This window comes from Bos grunniens, chromosome 21 (genome assembly GCF_055505025.1).
Source record: "Bos grunniens cultivar Pamir isolate PY7600 chromosome 21, Bosgru_T2T1.0, whole genome shotgun sequence".
Taxonomy (NCBI): Eukaryota; Metazoa; Chordata; class Mammalia; order Artiodactyla; family Bovidae; genus Bos; species Bos grunniens.
In genome coordinates, this window is record NC_141185.1 from 25,134,444 (window position 1) to 25,154,874 (window position 20,431).

Sequence of the window (20,431 nt, forward strand, 5' to 3'; positions counted from 1 at the left end):
TTTATAGTCCAACTCTCACATCCATACATGACTACTGGAAAAACCATAGCTTTGACTAGATGGACCTTTATTGGCAAAGTAATGTCTCTGCTTTTGAATATGCTATCTAGGTTGGTCATAACTTTTCTTCCAAGGAGCAAGAGCCTTTTAATTTCATGGCTGCAGTCACCATCTGCAGTGATTTTGGAGCCCCAAAAAATAAAGTACCTCACCATTTCCATTGTTTCCCCATCTATTTGCCATGAAGTGATGGGACCAAATGCCATGTCCTTAGGTTTCTGAATGTTGAGGTTTAAGCCAACATTTTCATCAATATTTGTCAGTTGCTACCCCTATCTTGTCCCATCCCTGCTTCCCTCTCCCCACTGGTAAACACCAATTTGGACTCTATATCTGTGAGTCTGTTTGTGTTTTGTTATAGTTATTTCATTTTTTAGATTGTATATATATAGTTGTATATATAAGTAATAACACACACACAAATATTTGTGGACTGCACTAGACTAATACTTAGTTTTAACTGATTACACGAAAAGAAGAAAGGTCTAAAATCACTGATCCAAGTTTTCACTTTAAGCTAGAAAAAGAAGAGCAAATACATTTAAAAGATAATAGAATAATGAAGAACAGCATCAGAGAAACAGAAAACAGTGAAGAAAATTAATAAAACGGTGGAAAAAAATGCACCTCAATCTCTAGCTCACATCACAGTTAAAAATTAGTTATAGATCATAAAAGGTTAAAAAGTGAAAGTGTAAACCCAAAAGCCAAAACTATGAAATCTAAATGTAAGAGCCAAACCTAGAAGAAAATAGAATTCCACATAACATCAGGATAGACAAAAATTTCTTGGGCAACACAGTCATTACCAATATTCACATAGTATGCCTCTTGACACGATGCCTCTGACAAGTAGTATTGTTGTTTAGTCACTAAGCTGTGTCCAACTCTTTTGCAACCCATAGACTATAGCCTGTCAGGCTCCTCTGTCTATGGGATTTCCCAGGTAAGAATACTGGAGTGGGTTGCCATTTCCTTCTCCGGAGGACCTTCCCAACCCAGGGATGGAATCTGAGACTCCTGCATTGACAGATGTATTCTTTACCAGTGAGCTACCAGGGGAAGACCCTGAGAAAGATACAACAGCATTTTTGTGATATCTTGCCAAAAATGCATGAATCTAATCATAATGAAATATTAGGTAAACCCAAACTGAGAGACATTCTACAAAACACTAGGTCTATAGTTTTCAGGGAAAAAAAAAGGTCAGAATTCAAGAAAGACAAAGAAAACAGAATTTTGTTGCAGATGAAAAGAGACCAAAGAAACAAGACAACTAAACTTAATGTGTAATCCTGGACTGGATCTGGGTAAAGGAGAAACTTACAAAGGACATTATTGTGACAAGTGACAAAACCTGAGTAATCAACTGTGGATCAGATAATATCACTGTGTCAAAATTACAAAGAGGAAGTTTCCCTTTTAGGCCGATAAGCACATGATCAGATACTCAACACTGTTAGTCATTAGGGAAATAAAAATTTAAAACCACTGTGAGAAATCATTAACCACCCACCAGCATGGCTAAAATTTAAGAGACCGACCATAATAAGTATATGGAGCAGCTGGAACTTCCAATATTGCAAAATGGCACAACTATTGTCGGGAAGGAGATCTAACCAGTCCATTCTAAAGGAGATTAGTCCTGGATGTTCTTTGGAAGGAATGATGCTAAAGCTGAAACTCCAGTACTTTGGCCACCTCATGCGAAGAGTTGACTCACTGGAAAAGACTCTGATGCTGAGAGGGATTGGGGCAGGAGGAGAAGGGGACGACAGAGGATGAGATGGCTGGATGGCATCACCGACTCGATGGACGTGAGTTTGAGTGAACTCCAGGAGTTGGTGATGGACAAGGAGGCCTGGCGTGCTGCGATTCATGGGGTTGCAAAGAGTCAGACATGACTGAGCAACTGTACTGAACTGATAGTCAGGAAGACAATTGAGCAGTTTCTTAGAAGATTAAGGGCTTCCCTGGTGGCTCAGACGGTAAAGAATCTGCCTGCAACACAGGAGATCTGGGTTTGATCCCTTGGTCAGGAAGAGTCACCTGGAGAAGGGAATGACAACCCACTCCAGGATTCTTGCCTGGAGAATTCCATGGACAGAGGAGCCTGGTGAGTTATGGTCCATGGGGTCTCAAAGAGTTGGCCACAACTGACCAACAAATACTTTATAAGGTTAAGCATATATTTATCCTACATCTCAACAAATCTACCTCTAGTATTCAAAGAAGAGAAATGAAAACATGCATCCACGTGAAGACTTAAGTGTGACTGTTAATAATGGCTTTATTTGTAATTACCCCAAAGTGGAAACAACTCAAATATCCATTAACTAGTGAATGAACAGAAAAACTGTGGTATATCCAGACAATGGTTTACTATTCATCAATAAAAAGAAACTATAGATACACAAAAACATATGAATGGGTCTCAAAAGAACTATGCTAAATGGAAAAAAAAAAGGCAGACAAAAAGGGCTAATCCATACTGTATAATGTCATTTATATGAAATTTAAGGCAAAACTATACCAACAGAAAGGAGATTAATGGTTCCAGAAAGGAAGGAGAGGGAACTGACTGCAATGAATGCAAGGGAACTATTGGGGGTGAGATATCCCATATCTTGTTTTTGTTTTTATTTGGCTGTGCAGCATGGCATGCAGGATCATGGTTCCCTGATCAGGGATTGAACCCATGTCCCCTGCAGTGGAAGTGGGGAGTCTTAATCACTGGACCAACAGGGAAGTCCCTAAACATACCATATCTTAATTGTAGAGGTTATGACACAACTGCATATATTTGTCAAAACTCACTGAATTGTACATTAGCAAGTTTTATTACATGTAAAGCTGATTAAAAAAACAAAAGAAAATCCTAATAGTAACATGCATTTCATCATTAAAATAACCGCTGATCTATAAACATGCTTTCACATGTCACTTGGCTGCTTTAGCTTTTCTGTCCCTGCCAACTCCAGTTGTGTGGGACCATCCTCTTTCCTTTCTACTCAGCAAATACTTTGTTTAAAATTTCTCTGCTCAAATATATTTCCTACACAATGTATAGAAAGTTTCAATTCATATCAAAACTAACTCAATATTGGTTGGAATACTATTTTTTATAAATGGAAATAAAACTACAAGGAAATTAAAAGTTTACATACAATGTGACCATTTCCTATTTAAGTCTGAATAAACCAAGGAAAATAAGTGCATTAAATTTCTAAAATTCAAGTTTCACTAGTAATTCACATGAAAAATATTTCCCATTATATTTCCAATTTATCATCTTGGTGCTATATTTGGTACTCATTATATTCACTTCAGGAGTAATGATAAACAAAGGTAGTTCAGTATTACTGGAAAAATGGACATTTGTAAAAATCAAGAGTTAAACTAGACAACGTATAAAATCCCCTTCCAGTTCTGATATTCTATGTTAACAACTTTTGGAAATCCCTTAAAACCACAGAATGGAAGAGGGTATACTTGAGAAGCTTTGTTTGAAAGGTGAGTCTCTGGAACCTCTGTGCAATCACAGAATGTGTAATATAATCTCAGCCAAAGATTATCCTCCCAATCCACGTCTTCTAATAAAAAAACAGAAAAATCTAAGATGTTGGGTTGTTTTTTCTCCCATTACTAAAGTTCTGCTTAGTAAATAAATTACTAGTCAGAGAGTAATACTTTCAATTACTTTGTAATACTTTTGATGGGTCCCCAGGATGTTGCCTTTCCAAACTAAACAAATTTATATCATTGCACACAAAAGCCCTTGAATACGTGCTGAGAAGGCATGAAAAAGAAAGAGTTAACCCACTGAGACAGCGCACTTACTTACTATGGCATGTGCTGCACCATGCTACGTCTCTTCAGTCAAGCCTGACTCTTTGCAACCTTGTGGACTGTAGCCCCCAGGCTTCTCTGCCCCTGGGATTCTCCAGGCAAGAATGCTGGAGTTGGTTGTCGTGCCCTCCTCCAGGGGATCTTCCCCACTCAGGGATTGAACCCAAGTCTCTTATATCTCCTGCACTGGCAGGTAGGTTCTTTACTACTAGCACCACTTGGGAAGTTTACTATGGCATAGGGCAATACAAATATGCATGCTTATCTGTTTTAATGGGTGGTACATTAAAGCAAGAAACAATTATTTCTTTCTAGGGCTACTGCCAAAATTGTAATTGATAGATGACTGGCTCATGATCTGGGGTATGAAAATTCACTGATCCTTTGAACATCTGTTTCTTGGCTATTAATAAAAGAAGTTCTAACTAAAAAAAGAATTTTACAGAGACATAATTCATATACCGCACAATTCACTAGTTTGAAATATACCATTCATAGGTTGTACCACATCACCAGTTTAAAACAGTCTGTCCCTCTTAGAGAAACTCCAGGAATTCCCTGGAAGTCCAGGGATTAGTACTCTGCCCTTTCATTGCCAAGGGAGTGGGGTTCAACCCCTGGTTGGGGAGCTAAGATCCTGCAAGCTGTAGCACTGCTCCCTCAAAATGAAAGAAGAAAGAAACTCCATACTCATTAGTGATCAATCTTCATCCCCAGTCCCTGCCCCCCAATCACTCAGTAACCACTAATCAATCTACTGTGTTTCTATAGATTTAACTATTCTGGACATTTCAGATAACCAAATCACACATTTATGTGACATTCTATGATTGGTGGTGGTTTAGTCACTCAGTTGTGTCCTGCTCTTAGCGACCCTATGGACTATAGTCCACAACACTCCTCTGTCCAAGGAATTTTCCAGACAAGAATACTGGAGGAGGTTGCCATTTCTTTCTCCAGGGAAACTTCCCCATCCAAGGATTGAACCCGGCTCTCCTGTATTGCAGGCAGTCTCCTACACTGCAAGTGAATTCTTTACCAACTGAGCCACCAGGGAAGCCCAACTCTATGATTAGCTTCTTTCATTCAGCATACATCTTTTCAAGGTCTATGTTGCAGCACATATCAGTACTTCATTCTTTTTTATTGCCAAGTAATATTTCATTGTATGGATATTGTGCTGTGCTGTGTCAGTCACTCAGTTGTGTCCAACTCCCTACAGCCCCATGACTGTTACCTACCAGGCTCCTCTGTCCATGGAATTCTCCAAGCAAGAATACTGGAGCAGGTTGCCATCTCCTACTCCAGGGGATCTTCCCAACCCATAGATCTAATCTGCATCTTCTGGTACAAGAAGATGGTACAAGAACCTGCATCTTCTGGTATCATCTTCTGATACAAGAACTTTGTATCTTCTGCATTGACAGGATGGTTCTCTACTACTTAGCACCTTCTGGGAAGCCCCTGTATGAATATATCATATTTTATTTACTTATTCATTAATGGATGAACTTCTGGGTTATTTCCACCTTTGGGCTATTATGCAAAATGCTGCTATGAACATCTGTGTACAGGTTCTGCATGGATGTATGTTTTCATTTCCCTTGAGTATATGTATCTAGGGAATAAAACTGTCAAGCTACCATATGTGGTAATTCTGTTTAATTCACTGAGGAACTGCCAGACTGTATTCCAAAGTGGCTGCACCATTTTATTAATATATCCTGACTGCAAAGTATGAAGCTTCAAATTTCTCCATATCCTCAACCAAAACTTGTTATTGTATGTCTTTTTTTATTACAGTCATGCTTGTGGGTGTGAAGTGGTACCTCCCTGCAGTTTTGAGGTACATTTTCTTCATGACAAATGATGTTGAACATCTTTTCATGTACTCATTGGTCCAAAGGGAGTTCTTCATTTTTGTAACATACAGGTTTTATAAATTCAATATATATCTCCTTCAATAATAGGCACAACTTCTATCATCTTTACTCATTTTATAATTTTAAATTTAAACCTGAGAAGTTTAACTGCATAGGAATTGTAAAAACTATAATTTTTTACTGTTAGTCAACTGTTAGTCACTCAGTCGTGTCCTATTCTTTGCAACACCATGGACTGTATGGACCGTAGCCTGACCAGGCTCCTCTGTCCATGGAATTCTCCAGGCAAGAATACTGGAGTAGGTTGCCATTTCCTTCTTCAGAGGATCTTCCCAACCCAGGGATCAAACCTGGGTCTCTTCATTAGAGGCAGATTCTTTACCATCTGAGCCACCAAGAAGTTGTAAACTCAGATGTCTACAGGGACTAGACAGGTGGTATAAACAGGTAAAGTGAACAAAGCTGAAGAAAGCAGAGCAAGCAAAATCATAATTAGCAAATAACATAGATCTCATTGTCCAAGATTGTACAGAAAGAGGTGACAACTGTGACAAAATGGGAGAAAGTAGGTCCATTAAAATAGAGGAAACAGCCCAGTGTTCAGTCCAGATAATTGTTGCCACATAAAAATACAGATGCAGAGTTAGCAGGTTTGATTTTTTAAGGAAAATAAAAAATTTGGCATTTTGAAATATGTGAAATAACTTTTTTAAAGAGTAAAACACAAAAATGCTCAAACAAAAAAAGAAACTTATAAGGGCTAGATCTCACCCTTAGGCCACAAGTTCATAATATATTCACTTGGTCAGTGAGTCAACAGATGTTCATTGAGCACCAAATGTGTGTGTAAAATAATGTACATATTCCTAGGAACAGAAAAGTGAAAACATTTCCTGCCCTCAAGGAACTTACAGTATATTAGCTAAGGAAACAAAGAACACCAAGGTCACAAATACTTAATTTCAGGTAGAGGAAAGTGCCTTGAAAAAAAATTAAGACAGGGAGGGTATTAGCATCATTGTGTGTGTGTGTGTGTGTGTGTGTGTGTGTGTGTGTGTGCGTGCGCATGCACACACACCTGACTCTTTGCAACCCCATGGACTGTAGTCCACCAGGCTCTTCTATCCATGGGATTTCCCAGGCAAGGATACTGGAGCAGGTTTCCATTTCCTACTCCACAGGATCTTCCCAACTGCCTAGCCTCTATTTAAGATTTGGTGAAAGGGCCTTTCTAATGAGGTGACATTTGAACAAAGATCTGAACAAAGTGAGAGAGTAAACGATGTTCCCCCCCTGGGAGAAGAGTCTTCTAGGCAGAGGAAAGAACCACCAAGGTCCTTAAAAAACACCAAAGAGCTTGGCATGTTTGAGGATTAACAACTAGGCAATTTGGAAACTCCAAAAATAAGTATAAAATCTTCATGTAATTAAAGTTTGAGCTTAAATTAAAAAAAAAACACTGCTTATTACTACAATATGGAAAAGAGTAAATAAAAGTTTTAAATTCTTTCTTATCCAACCTCTTATTAGAAACAATTATGAAGAACTGATATTTTTTGCTTTGTGGTCATCACCTAATCACAAATGAGTAGCAGAAAGATCCAAAGATGCACAGTAACAAAGAGAAATAAAAGACTGGCCCTTACACACCAGCTTTCTACTCAGAAGAGGTTAAGATTTTCAAATTTGGGGGATGATGATCCATATGTTTATGACAGTTTACTTCTCTTCTAAGACTTTCATACAGGTTTCACAAGGAAATTAAAAACAGATCTCTCATTTATTTAATTTCCTACTTTAAAACAGCAACTAAGGGGAAACAGAACTATAATAATATATACTCAAAATTTTATATCTTAAAAGAAATAGTTATCTTAACATGTTAATTATATCCAATGTGCTGCAAACATCAGACAATATTTTCCAAAGATCAGAAGAAAGGGAGTGTTAAAACAACTGGCTTTAGTCACAGTGGATATGGAAAAACAGGGGAATACCAGTTATTTTGGTTGGAAGCACTGTTCTAAACATGGGAACAACAGTAAAAACCAAATTTCTTCATGTGCCTTCTTTAAACCATGGGATCCAAATAAGTCTTCAATAAAAGGAATACTAGTATGACTGCCTTAAATTAGCCAGGGAAAAATGAAGTCACATGTCTGGAAAATGCCACTCTAACTAATAATTTTAGAAAGTTTATACTCATTTAATAGCAAGTTATATTCTAGACGTTTTTTCATTCAGTAATTATAGTTATAATTACTATTGTATAGACTCCTATTTAAGAACAGTTATAATTTTATGTGAATTTTCTGATTCCACTAAGATGAAAACACAAACCAAAAAACCTTCCTGCTACAAATATGTAAAAAGGCTGGATAAAATATGATAAAAATACTTAATACATGGTGAACTTTTAAGAAAATAAGTGAAATAAATCTCTAAATGCCAGAGATGAAGCCAGATCTGAAAATCAGAATGGTACAGATAAGAGTTGATGCGAATGTTATCCAGGAAGGAAGTTAAAAAGTAGAAATGGACTGGGTATCAGCAAACAGGGGAGAGATCTATCAAACCTCGGGCTCAAATGAGAGGGGGAGTCTGGAAGTCAACTCTACAATAAAAGAAGAATCTTTACAAATGAGCACATTGATGTTCAAACACAATATATCAGCTTCTCCACCTTTACCAGGAGTCTGTGTGCTTGCTCAGTCATTTCAGTCATGTCCAACTCTTTGCAACCCTAGGGACTATAGCCCACCAGGCTGCTGTGTCCATGGGATTCTCCAGGCAAGAACGCTGGAGTGTACTGCCATTTCCTTCTCCATTACCAGGGGTCTAAGTAGGAAAAAAAAATCTCTTCAGAAAAAGAAATTCCAAGAATTCCCTGGTGGTACAGTTGATTAGGACTCCATGCTTCCAATGCAGGAGACACGGGTTCAATCCTTGGTCAAGGGACTAAAATCTTGCATGCCATGTAGCATGGCCAAAAATACAATAAAATTTAAAAAAATAAACAGAAACTCCAGGCTTACATCTTAAGTAAGTTTGAAGTACAAATTTAAACAAACTGTATGATACAAATTATCATGCTCCATTAAAAAATTACGTAACAAAGGGTTCTGGTCCAATAATATCTCTTGGGCACTTGGCAGAAGTAAACACAAAACTTCCTTGGAGAGACACCATCAACAATCCAAACAATAACAGTAATCTCATAGAAAAAGCAAGCTCACCAATTAAGAATTGTAAAACACAAGAGAAAATAATCCACCCTGTGTGAGAGTCCTCTAACGCAACAGAAGGATTAGAGCCCAAAGAACTCAGGATAAAGGACAACAGAAAAATCTAAGACACAATATAAAATAAGTACATAAAAATAACTAAAACATAAAAGAATCTGAACGTAAGACAGAGACCATGAAAAAACAAAGGAAAAAACTGCAAAGAGAAGTTCTAAAATTAAAATTACAAAGTAAATGGAGTTGGATGGACATAAACTCCAATATCCATGAGCTGGTAAATAAACAAATTGTGGTATATTCATCCACTGGAATACTATTCAGCCATGAATAGGAACTATGAATAGATGTAACAGCATGAACTCAAAAACATTCTGTTTAAAACTAAATATAATATACTGCAAAAGAATTATGTTAAGTGAAAGATGATAAACCAAAAAAGTAAAGATTATATGATTCTATTTATATTAAATTTTTAATAAAGGCAAAACTACAGAGACAGAAAGCAGGTCACTGGAGCTGGGAGGAGGAGTAGGGATTGACCTCAAAAGGACATGATGAAACTTTTTGGGGTAACAAATATTCTAAAACTGAATTGTGTGATGGTCAGACAAGGGACAGATTTACTCAAAATCACTGAACTGTATACTTAAAATGGGTCAGTTTTATGGTCTGTAAATTATTGAAACATTAGGGGGGAAACCCTCAACAAATGGGTAAGGAGAAGAACAGACACATCTCAGATAAGAAATGGTGAACTTGAAGATAGATCTGAAGATGTTACCCAGAATGCAATTCAGAGAGATAAAGAGATGAAATATATGAAAAAGAGTAAGTGACATGAAGGAGAGTAAAAGGATCCAATAAAAGTCTATTAGGAATTTCAGAAGTAACATTTAAACATACAAGGTCTGAGAATTATTCAGAATTGATTCAAGACATGAAACTTCACATTCAGGAAGCTCAGTGAATCCCAAGATGGAAAAATACATTCATACATACCCATCACAGTGAAACAACAGAAGTGAAAAAAAAAAAAAAAAAACCCTTAAGAGCAACAAGATGTATGGAGATGGAACAAAGACTGGACCAAAAGCAAACTTTTCAACAGTGACTAAAACAGAGGCCAGAAGACAATGGAATACTATCTTCACAGTGTTGAGGGAAAATACATAGTTAAGCTGTCATTCAAGTAAATACTTTCAAAAAAGAATAAAATAATTTACCACCCTTATCCTGTTACTGAAAGAATGTTATTCAGGAAGATGCCCAACAGGAACTTTGGGGTTCAGTGAGAATGCATGGGCTGAAGCTATAAAGATCTGTGAATCACCAGCATACAGGTGCTAAGAGAGGCGTACAGAGAAGAGGGTGAAAATGAACAAGGAGAGTGGGTTGAGTAGGAAAAGAGGAAGGAAGCTGTGGGAAACTGGAGCCTTGGGAATCACCAAAAACTCAAAGGGTAGGCATAGGACAAATCGTACTATTGTCCTTTTAACATACGGGGAAAACTCAGTTGCATCTACAAAGAAAGAGCAATGAACTTTAGGGAGAGAATGACAACAGATGGAAAGGGATCTGACAAAAACAAAGTAGAAGAGCAAGAAAAAACAAAATGCAACAGAATTAAAATCTTCATTGAAAGCATTAAAAATAGTTAAACACTAGGATATGGATTCTGTGAAATCCAGCACAAACTTAGAAAAATTCTACTAGAATGAAGAGAACAAAAGATAAGAGAAAAAAACATTAGAGATATGAAAGAGAATAGAAATCCAACTTAAGCCTCATAAGGGTGTTATGGAATAAATCAGAACAAAAAGATGAGAACAAACCATTTTTTAAAATTTTCTGAAGATAAAAGTATGTCTTTAGGAACTCACAAGTTTCAGGGAAACAATGAAAAAATTCATCTAGTCCTCTTCCCACAAAATTTTTAATACTGAAACTGAAGAAAAATTTCTGTAAATATCCAGGCCAAATAATAACAATAACACAAAGACATTTATAGTGCTTTCTACATGCTATGTAAATCACAAAAATATAGAAAAATAAGAATTTTAAGTGCTTTCCATGGATTTCCACAAAAATCCATGTTCTCACCATAGGTACAGTGGAACAGAGCAACAACAATCGAGCTGGGAGCCCTAAAAGCCAGAACACAATAAAACAACTCTGTTTAAAGATGGTAGAATCATCCTCACATGGGCCTGAACCTCCTGGCACCGGCAGTCTAACAGTTTTTCCTTTTCCTGAACAGTACATATGAATAATCTGTGGCCTATGTTTTTAAGAAGGCATGCCAATCCAGACTACTGTCCTTCCTTACAAGGTACTTGCAAAACGGGAGAGAAATGCAAATGCCCTTCATGAGTTCTTTAGTTGAGAAGTCCTACTTGCTTTGATGTGGTCTTCCTAGTTTACATAGGAAGAGATAACCCTTTTTCTCCTGCTCCCTACTCCAAAAAAGACTGATAAGGACTACTGGGATTTCGCTGAAACAGAAGTCCAATGAGTTATTTTTCAACTGCAGGTCACAACCAGTGACTGGGTCATGAAATCAATTTAATAGGCTACAATCAGCATTTCTGAGGTTTACAATGAAATAACAGTTAAAATGCAGTCCAACACATGTAGCAAGAGCAGGTAAATGTTTTATTGGTTATCAAATGAGTTGTTACACAGAGTGTATTTTATACTTGAGTTGTGGTCAAAAAAGTTTAAAAGACATAGGACTGTCATATTTACAAAACACGATTTTGCCCCAGGGAACATTATCAGTACATTTTATCCTGGGCCTATAATATTTACTCCTTGAAAGTTTATAAAGAAAGGGCCAGAACCCCAGTTCTAAGGATTAGCTTCACCAGATATTAAGACATATTATAAAACTACAATAGTCAATATAGTATGATCATGTAAACAGATTAAAGGATGAGAATAGGTAAGTCCAGAAGCAGACCCAAATATACTGGAAATTTGATATTTGATGTAAAGTGGCAACCCAAACTCAAAGGAAAAAAGATGGGTTGTTAAATAAATGGTGTTGACACAACTGTGTAATTAACTGAAGAGAAAAAAAAATCAAATTGGAACCCTATCACATTTACTTCAGAAAAAGACCCAAATGTATCAAAAATGTAAAGGAAAAACAACAAATGTAATAGGGGGCAACAGGAAGCTTTTATTTGTATTTATTCATTCTTAAATAATCTTATAAAGGAAAAGGTCTTTCTAAGTATGAAACCCAGGAGTCATAAAAGTTTAATAAATTTGACTATTTTAAAATGTGCAGAAGGAAAAAAATTATAATTCAAACCACAGTTTTTCAAATAAAGAGCTTCTACAAATCAACTAGGATTTTCCTAGGGGTTCAGATGGTAAAGAGTCTGTCTGCAATGCAGGAGACACAGGTTCTATCCCCGGGTTGGGAAGATCCCCTGGAGAAAGAAATGGCAACCCACTCCAGTATTCTTGCCTGGAAAATCCAATGGACAGAGGAGCCTGGCGGGCTACCATCCATAGGGTTGCAAGGAGTCAGATACAACTGAGCAATTTTCACACAATTCAACTAAAAAACCTCAATAACTCAAGTGAAAAGTAGGTAAGACAGAAGCAAGCACTCTGCAGAAAAGAAATACAAATGAATTTTAAACCTAAAGATTCTTGACTTATCCATTAAGAAAATGATAAATTAACCCAATACTGAGGTTTCATTTTTCACTTAAGATAGGCAAAGATCCAAATGTTTGATGACACACTGGAACACAAAGATGTGGAGAAACAAGACTTCTCATACTTTGCTGATCAGTATGTGTGAATATGATCAGTATGTGTGAATACTGACAAAATTTCCACAAAGGCCAATCAAAACTGACACAATCTCCACTGCCCCAGCAATTCAATCTGCAGGAATCTTACAGCTGTGTTAGAATATGTGAGAAATCACAAATGTGTAAGGTGATTCACTGTTGCATTTTTGTAATAGTAAAAGACTAAAACAACCTAAATATCTATTAACCAAAGACTGAATAAGTAATTAAATTATGGTCACTCGACAAAATGGAAAACTATACAGCTTAAAACAGAAAAAAGAGGAGGAAAAGGAGGAGCAGGGGGAAAGAAGGAAGAAGATAATCTATTTTGGTCTTGAAATACAAAATGATAGCCCAGTATCAATTACATAAAAGACTGAAAAGTTTCACTAAAGAATCCTCAGCCATTCAGAATCACAAGTTAGAGACAAGTTCTCTAGCAGCCAGTTATATTTCCAAGTAGATTTTTCTACTCAATACCCCAGGCAGAATATAATTTACTCACAGGATAAAGTTATTTCTTAAATTTTGCTTGTGCTTTATGGAAATAGAGGTTATTCAGGTAAAGATAGTTTAGAAATTAGATGAAGAGGTAGAACAAAAAGCTATGTTCTTTTTAATCCCACTCTCCTTCCCTTTCATATCATATCCTGAAAGACAGAGAACAGTTAAAAGAAAGGCAAAAAGACAACATGTTTTTCATCATAGAATCTTGCTCCCAAATTAGAAAAGAACAAATCAGGCAAAGAAAGGCAATAACGTGGCTTGGATCCTGGAAACCCAGAAATCCTGTTAACCACTTTTTAAAAAAAATTCTGCTTTCAGTTCAAGGAGTGCATCCACACTTGCACACCCTGGAAATCCCCACTGGTTCACAATCAACCAACAACCGGCTCCGAAACACCAACTCAAGGCCTAACTTCCCCCATTCCTTGGAAGCAAACATGCAAAATATTTAACTCCTTTCACTGGATGATCCCAAAACAAAATAAAAATATCACACCAATAAACCTCACTGGGAAACTCCTCCTCCCCAAAATCTGAAAGTAAATACTTATTTTTCAAATACAAGAGAGAACAGTCTTATAGAAAAATTGAGCACTATACACAGATAAAACTTAATTCAGAGTCCTCAAAAAGAATTTCCAAAGAAAAGCAAATATGGAGAGCTGCCCAAGGCTCTTTTTTTAAGAGTCTTTATTGATGTTTCATTGTTCACCCTGAAAAAGTAACCAAATTCAAAATGCTCCTTTTAACAATAACTTTGGATACCATATTATTATCCTCCTCCTCAGGTACACAGCACAAGCCCCTGGGTGCTAAAGGAGCCTGGGCTAGTCATGATAAGCCAGTTTGGGTCTGTATAATCTCTGCTGGGGCATCTACAAACTGATATGACTTTGGTCAAGTCTCTTCACTTTTCTGGGCTTCAGTATAAAGTGGGGCTAGTACTTACTGAGAAGGGCTATTGTAAGGACTCAGTAAAATTAAATGAGCTGACTATAAAAAGTCTATACTCCAAAGCCTCCACAGGTGCCATGGTAAGCAGTTAAGAGTACAAGTTGTACCAAGAGTTTGTCACCATCTCTAACTCTTTCGTTTTCAAAACAGGACACCAGGAAAATGACTTTCCCATGCTTTCTGTTCCTGAGTCAGAAATGGGTTTCTCTCTTCATATGGTGGCAGGATATTTGAATCCCTAAAGTAGTAATAACCCAACTGCCTCTATATGTGACAGATTTTATTTTCTTGGGCTTCAAAATCACTGAGGACAGTGACTGCAGCCACAAAATTTAAACATGCTTGCTCCTTGGAAGAAAAGCTATGACAAACCTTGCTGACAAAGGTCCAAAGAGTCAGAGCTATGGTTTTTCCAGTAGTCATTTACAGATGTAAGAGTTGGACCACGAAGAAGGCAGAGCACCGAAGAATTGATGCCTCTGAACTGTGGTGCCAGAGAAGACTCTTGAGAGTCCTGCAAGGAGATCAAACCAGTCAATCCTAAAGGAAATCAACCCTGAACATTTATTGGAAAGACTGATGCTAAAGCTGAAGCTTCAATATTTTGGCCACCTGATGCAAAGAGCCAACTCACTGGAAAAGACATTGATGCTGGGAAAGATTGAAGGCAAAAGGAGACAAGGGTAGCAGAGCTCAATGGACATGAATCTCAGCAAATTCTGGGAGACAGTGAAGGACAGGGAAGTCTGGCGTGCTGCAGTTCATGGGGTGGCAAAGAGTCGGACGTGACTTAGCCACTGAATAACAACTTTATATATGTAAGAAAGGTATGTTTACATATCATTCATTTCCATGTATTCTGATTCAAAGGCCAAAGAGACAATTCAGCCCACCCTCTTCAGAAAGGCTAGATCCACTGCTCTTGCAGTACATATGTATGTACAGATGATTCATAAATCAAGTGTTCTCTGCTGGGGATTGCTTGAAGCACATGCTTGCAGATTACACTTTACAACATGTATATATCTTCAGATATATCCTCAAAACAATCTTGTGAGAAAACTGAGATGCAGAGGGGGAAAAAAAGGGCCACATTAATGACTACATAAAAAATATACAATCTCTAGTTCTGACTCCTACTTAATTCATTACTTCATTGAGCTGAAAAAGTTATTTATTTTGTTTATAAAACAGAAAAGAACAATTTATCAGTTGTACCTGCAAAAGTCACCAAAGTTTAAAATTTTCTCATAGCAATGAAGCAGAATCTATTATCATCCAAACTCAGTTTTACTGCTAATATAAAAAGAAAATGGTTTACACTGTCTTTTCATCCTCTTTTAATGAAAAAAAGAAAAAGAATAGAAGAGAGAGAATAGAGAAGGAAAAAATTGTAATCTTGGAATTTCCAGTGCTTAAGTTAAACAATACGAAATCTGCCTCATATTAAATAAGCATATTACTTACTGTCTTTGTGCACTGCAGGAGTGAGAAAGTAGCCAATGGAAGTTGTTCACGTGGAGGGCAGGGAAAAAAATGGGAAGTGATTTTACTCTGAAAGAAACTCAGAAGGCCAAAGAACCAAACAGTAAATGGAAACGGCAAGAAGACAGGTAGAAATCTTGGGGATATCCCGGGAACACTCATGAACTCAGATGACGTGTCCTGTACATCTCATCAGTGGTTTTCCCTTCCATGTCTAACTTATATAAATATTGAATAACTTAGCAGCAATGTACAACTGGAAGATGAGTCATCCCACCAGTAATAAAGGAGATTAAGGGAAATTCTATCTTCCTGTGAACTTTGATACAGTTTGCATCTGTTTCATTATTCCGGCTAGCAGTTACTGCTAATTCATGTCTGCACACTTTCCCTTCTGCTGCTGCTAAGCAAGTAATAGCAAGCTAAATATTAAGCAACATCATGCTCAAAAGTGTACACCAGACTATCAGCGACATAAAAGTACTGTGTACTTTTTACAGGTACAGGTATATGCTGTTTACAGGTACAGTGTAAACAGCATGGGTGAATGGAATCCAGAGATCAGGGTTTGAATCCTGGCTCTGTAACCTAACCCATGTGGCTTTAGCAAGTCAATGAACTTCTTTGACCCTCAGTTTCCTCTCTGTAAAGTATATAGAATACTCCTTCCTTTAAAGTTATTGTAATGATTAAATGGTATAATTAAATAAATGGTAACTATGGCATAGGTAATATAAACCTTGGATGACTTAATGTATAAATAATACTTACTGCACATCTACTGATGCCAAACATTGTGGAGAATACAGAGAAGGGTGTCCTGCTCCTCAAAGAGGGAGAGAAATGTACTCCTGCACATTTGAGGTGAAGGAGAAAAGCAGACAAAGAAAAGAGCAGAGTAGTCCACAGCCAATGAGTAGCCAGCTCTGCCTGAAGCAAGTGTTTGTAAAGGATAGTAAGAGGAGATGAGGCTTGAAAAGTTGGTTGTAGCAAAACTGTGGAGAAGGAGTTACTTTCAGGGTAGGAAGGAAAACTGTAGGTTTTTGGGCAACGGAATAATATGATTAAACCAATATTTTAACAAGACTGATTTAGGAAGAATATTTTTTTTTAAATGAAAGGAATAGACACAAGAAAACCAGTTAGGAGGTAACACAGACATTGAGGCTCAGATGCAAAAGGCTTACACAAGATAGAAGGAGTAGAAATTGAGCAACAGGAGCAGATACAAGAAGTGCTGCACAATAGGGTTACTGATGGATTTGACACAAAGGTTACAGATACGAGAGGTCAAAAAGTTAGTTTTAATTGCCTCAGTTTGGGCAGCAAAAAGGAAAGACACAAAAGGAAACTAAATGGTATGTGATCAGAGACTAGAAAAAAAGAAGCATTTATGAAGAACTTGACTTTTGACACCTTGAATTTGAGTTCATAATGACATATTCAGAGACACCACTTTGCCAACAAAGGTCTGTATAGTCAAGGCTATGATTTTTCCAGTAGTCACATGTGGATGTGAATTGGACCATAAGGAAGGCAGAGTGCTAAAGAATGGATGCTTTCGAACTGCAGTGCTGGAGAACTCTTGAGACTCCCCTGGACTGCAAGGAGATCAAACCAGTCAACCTTTAAAGAGACCAACCCTGAATACTCATTGGAAGAAACTGATGCTGAAGCTCCAATATTATGGCAAATCTCACATGAAGAGCCGACTCAATGAAAAATACCCTGATGCTGGAAAAGACTGAGGGCAAGAAGAAAAGGGGGTGATGGAGGACATTGTGATTGGATGGCATCACTGACTCAATGGGCATGAGTTTGAGCAGACTCTGGAAGATAGTGAGGGACAGGGAAGCCTGGTGTGCTGCAGTTCATGGGGTCACAAAGAGTTGGACACGACTTACCAAGTGAATAACAACAACATCATATTCACATAGAAATGTCTCACAAGCAGTTAGCTGTATTGATCTAGCATTTAAAAGAATAGCCAGGATAAAAAACAAAACAACAACAACAATCCGGGAGTCCCTTGGATAAGAAGGGACTAAAGCTGAGGAAGAAATCCCACCAGGGTCACTGAAAGGCCCTGGGTATTCTTTCAGGAGAAAAGTACACCTGCTCATTGTAGGAAAATGGATTTTCTCTGGTGAGGAGAGGACATGGATTCCAAGAAAGTCCAATATTCATAAAAGAGGCACACAGATTGTGGCTTAAATCTCTGTGAATGGTGGTGTCAGTCTAACTATAAAAGGTATGTGATCCAACATGAATTAAGATAGAGAGCTTACCTTGAGTGGACACTGTTACTAGCTATTCAGCTCCACTGGGGACTCCAGGGGCTTGAGAAAACACACTGAAATATACTGCACCTGCTTCTTCTCTAACTGGCCCCCTTCTGATATATGTTTTACTTTATAAACTAGGAATTAAATCTAATTTTACCCTGGATGTAATGTATGGTGTCTGCCCGCTAGTCCATAACCCAATTGAAATACTGCCCATGAATTTGCACAAAATGTTACCAACATTTCTGGGTGTTCAGAATCCCATAGAACAAAATCTGAAAATCACCATGACTTATCGTAAGACAAGGAAAGGAAGAAATGTGGACCTTGCCTCTTCCCAGTAAATCCATTATTGTTCCTTTACTTAGAGGGGTATTCTACTTTAAAAGTTTTACACAATAACAAGAAATACATTTGGATTGAAATACCAGCTTTATTGTTGTTGAGTCGTCAAGCTGTGTCCGACTCTTCACGACCTCAAGGACTGTACCACGCCAGGCTTCCCTGTTCCTAGCTCAGCTTCACTGGTAACATGGCTGACAGTCAGGACCAAGAATGCTGTGCTTCCGCTGTGTTCTGGAAGTGGTCTGTCAGGTTATTTTGGTACATAACAATAATCAGTTTCTTACAGATAGCATATCATTTATGGTGTTACACCTCAAACTAATACACTTATATGTCAATTATACCTCAGTGAAACTGGAAAAATAAAATTATAAACATTTACAAATAATAATAATAGTCAGTTCTTATTTTCTGATAATCATATGGAGTTTCTCTGAAAGTCCAGAAACCTTGTACCATCAACAAAATAGTGAGCAAACTTGGAAGAGGTCACTTCAATAATTTCTGTCTTCAAAGGTCTGGCCCATGTGTAGACGTAGTCCTGCCTGACTGCTAAGTTGCTTCAGTTGTGTCCGATTCTGCAACCCCATGGACTGTAGCCAGCCAGGCTCCTCTGCCCATGGGATTCTCTAGGCAAGAATACTGGAGTGGGTTGCCATGCTCTCTTCCAGGGGATCTTCCTGACTCAGGGATCAAACCCGAGTCTCTCTCCTGCACTGGCTGGCAGGTTCTTTACCACTACCTCCACCTGGGAAGCCCCATGAATGTAGTACAGGCCCCTAAATGTATTTTGAAAAAATGAATCACAGTTATCAGGCCATGAGACATTAACAATGACTGAAGAGGAGGTATTAACTTATAATAAGTCCTTTCATCTTTCACCTAATGTTGAATAGCTCCTAAGCATTTACTAAGTTCTTTTCATTTCCCAGTGACACTGCATGTGGGCACTGCATGATAAGGCTGTATCCTATTTCCCTGAAAAAATACCTCCTGCTCACTACTCTCATGCTGGAGAATTTTACAGGTTAAATAATCAATTCAACCCAAAACATAAGCATTTATATGGCATGAATCTACAAAGAAAATATAGTATTTTTATTAATATAGGAGAATGTAATTTTTCAATTCTTTGTTTTTTAGTCAGCTTGCAAAGAATCACATTTCTAATTACAGCAATGGTCCATCAAGACGGACATCTGCCTTTGAGAAAGCCTGAGTTTGTCTGCTAATTCAAATCATCTGAGCAGATCTACCACTGACACAAATGCAGGGAGTCAAGTTTTAAAAAAAACAGTGTTTAAATCATCTGTGTAGCTAGCTCAATCCACACACATTCCACTCTTCCAATTATAAATCTCCAAAAAAAAAAGCCAGCACTCCTAAGTGCAGGAAATCACATTTGACTTCCCTGCAGCTGCTGCACAGCTGAGGAAAATGCAAAAACAAAGAGGAAATGTGTCTGGAGATCTTATTAACAAAGAGTGGAAATCCCCTTCCTCCACATCTCCCAACCAGCACTGCTGAGGATGCATGAGCTCTCAGGTTCAAATTTCCTTTCACGGAAGGCCTCACCACCCAGAATCAAGCTGCAGCTGCTGCCTGCACTAAAGGCAGGAGTGGATGCACATCTGAGCACGCCAGATTGCCACTTCAGCTACAGTTTTCACTACAAATTGGATTCACATGTACAGGATTTTTTTTCAACTGCAGAAAAAACATTAATAACAAAAGCAATGTGGTTCAGTAGGAAATCTCTCCAGCTCTGATCTAAATTTCACCTCTCACGCGTTTCGTGAGTGGAAAAAGAAATGTACTACCATGCGCAAATGTTATGACAATTTTCAGTATTTTAAAAATATTTTTTGACTAAAGAAATGGACTTTCACTTTCTATGACGACATTTCTAAACTATTTTCATCTTTTATAATGATTATGTTTGTTTGGGGAAAATACACTACAGGAGGATTTGCCTGCCTCTGCATGAAATTCACTAAGGATGCATT

At 37.6% G+C, this 20,431-nt stretch overlaps 1 protein-coding gene across 6 annotated transcripts in view; it reads right to left on the reverse strand.

Moving 5' to 3' along the window:
• Positions 1 to 20,431, reverse strand: part of PRORP (protein only RNase P catalytic subunit) — a 136,895-nt gene that overhangs the window by 90,754 nt on the left and 25,710 nt on the right. For 2 of the 6 annotated variants that reach the window (XR_015149743.1, XR_015149741.1), the window contains one exon: positions 18,509 to 18,667. The exons of the other annotated variants lie outside the window; for them this stretch is intronic. The gene's annotated coding sequence lies outside the window, so the exon portion shown is untranslated. The remainder of the gene's footprint in view (positions 1 to 18,508; positions 18,668 to 20,431) is intronic. 6 annotated transcript variants of the gene reach the window in all.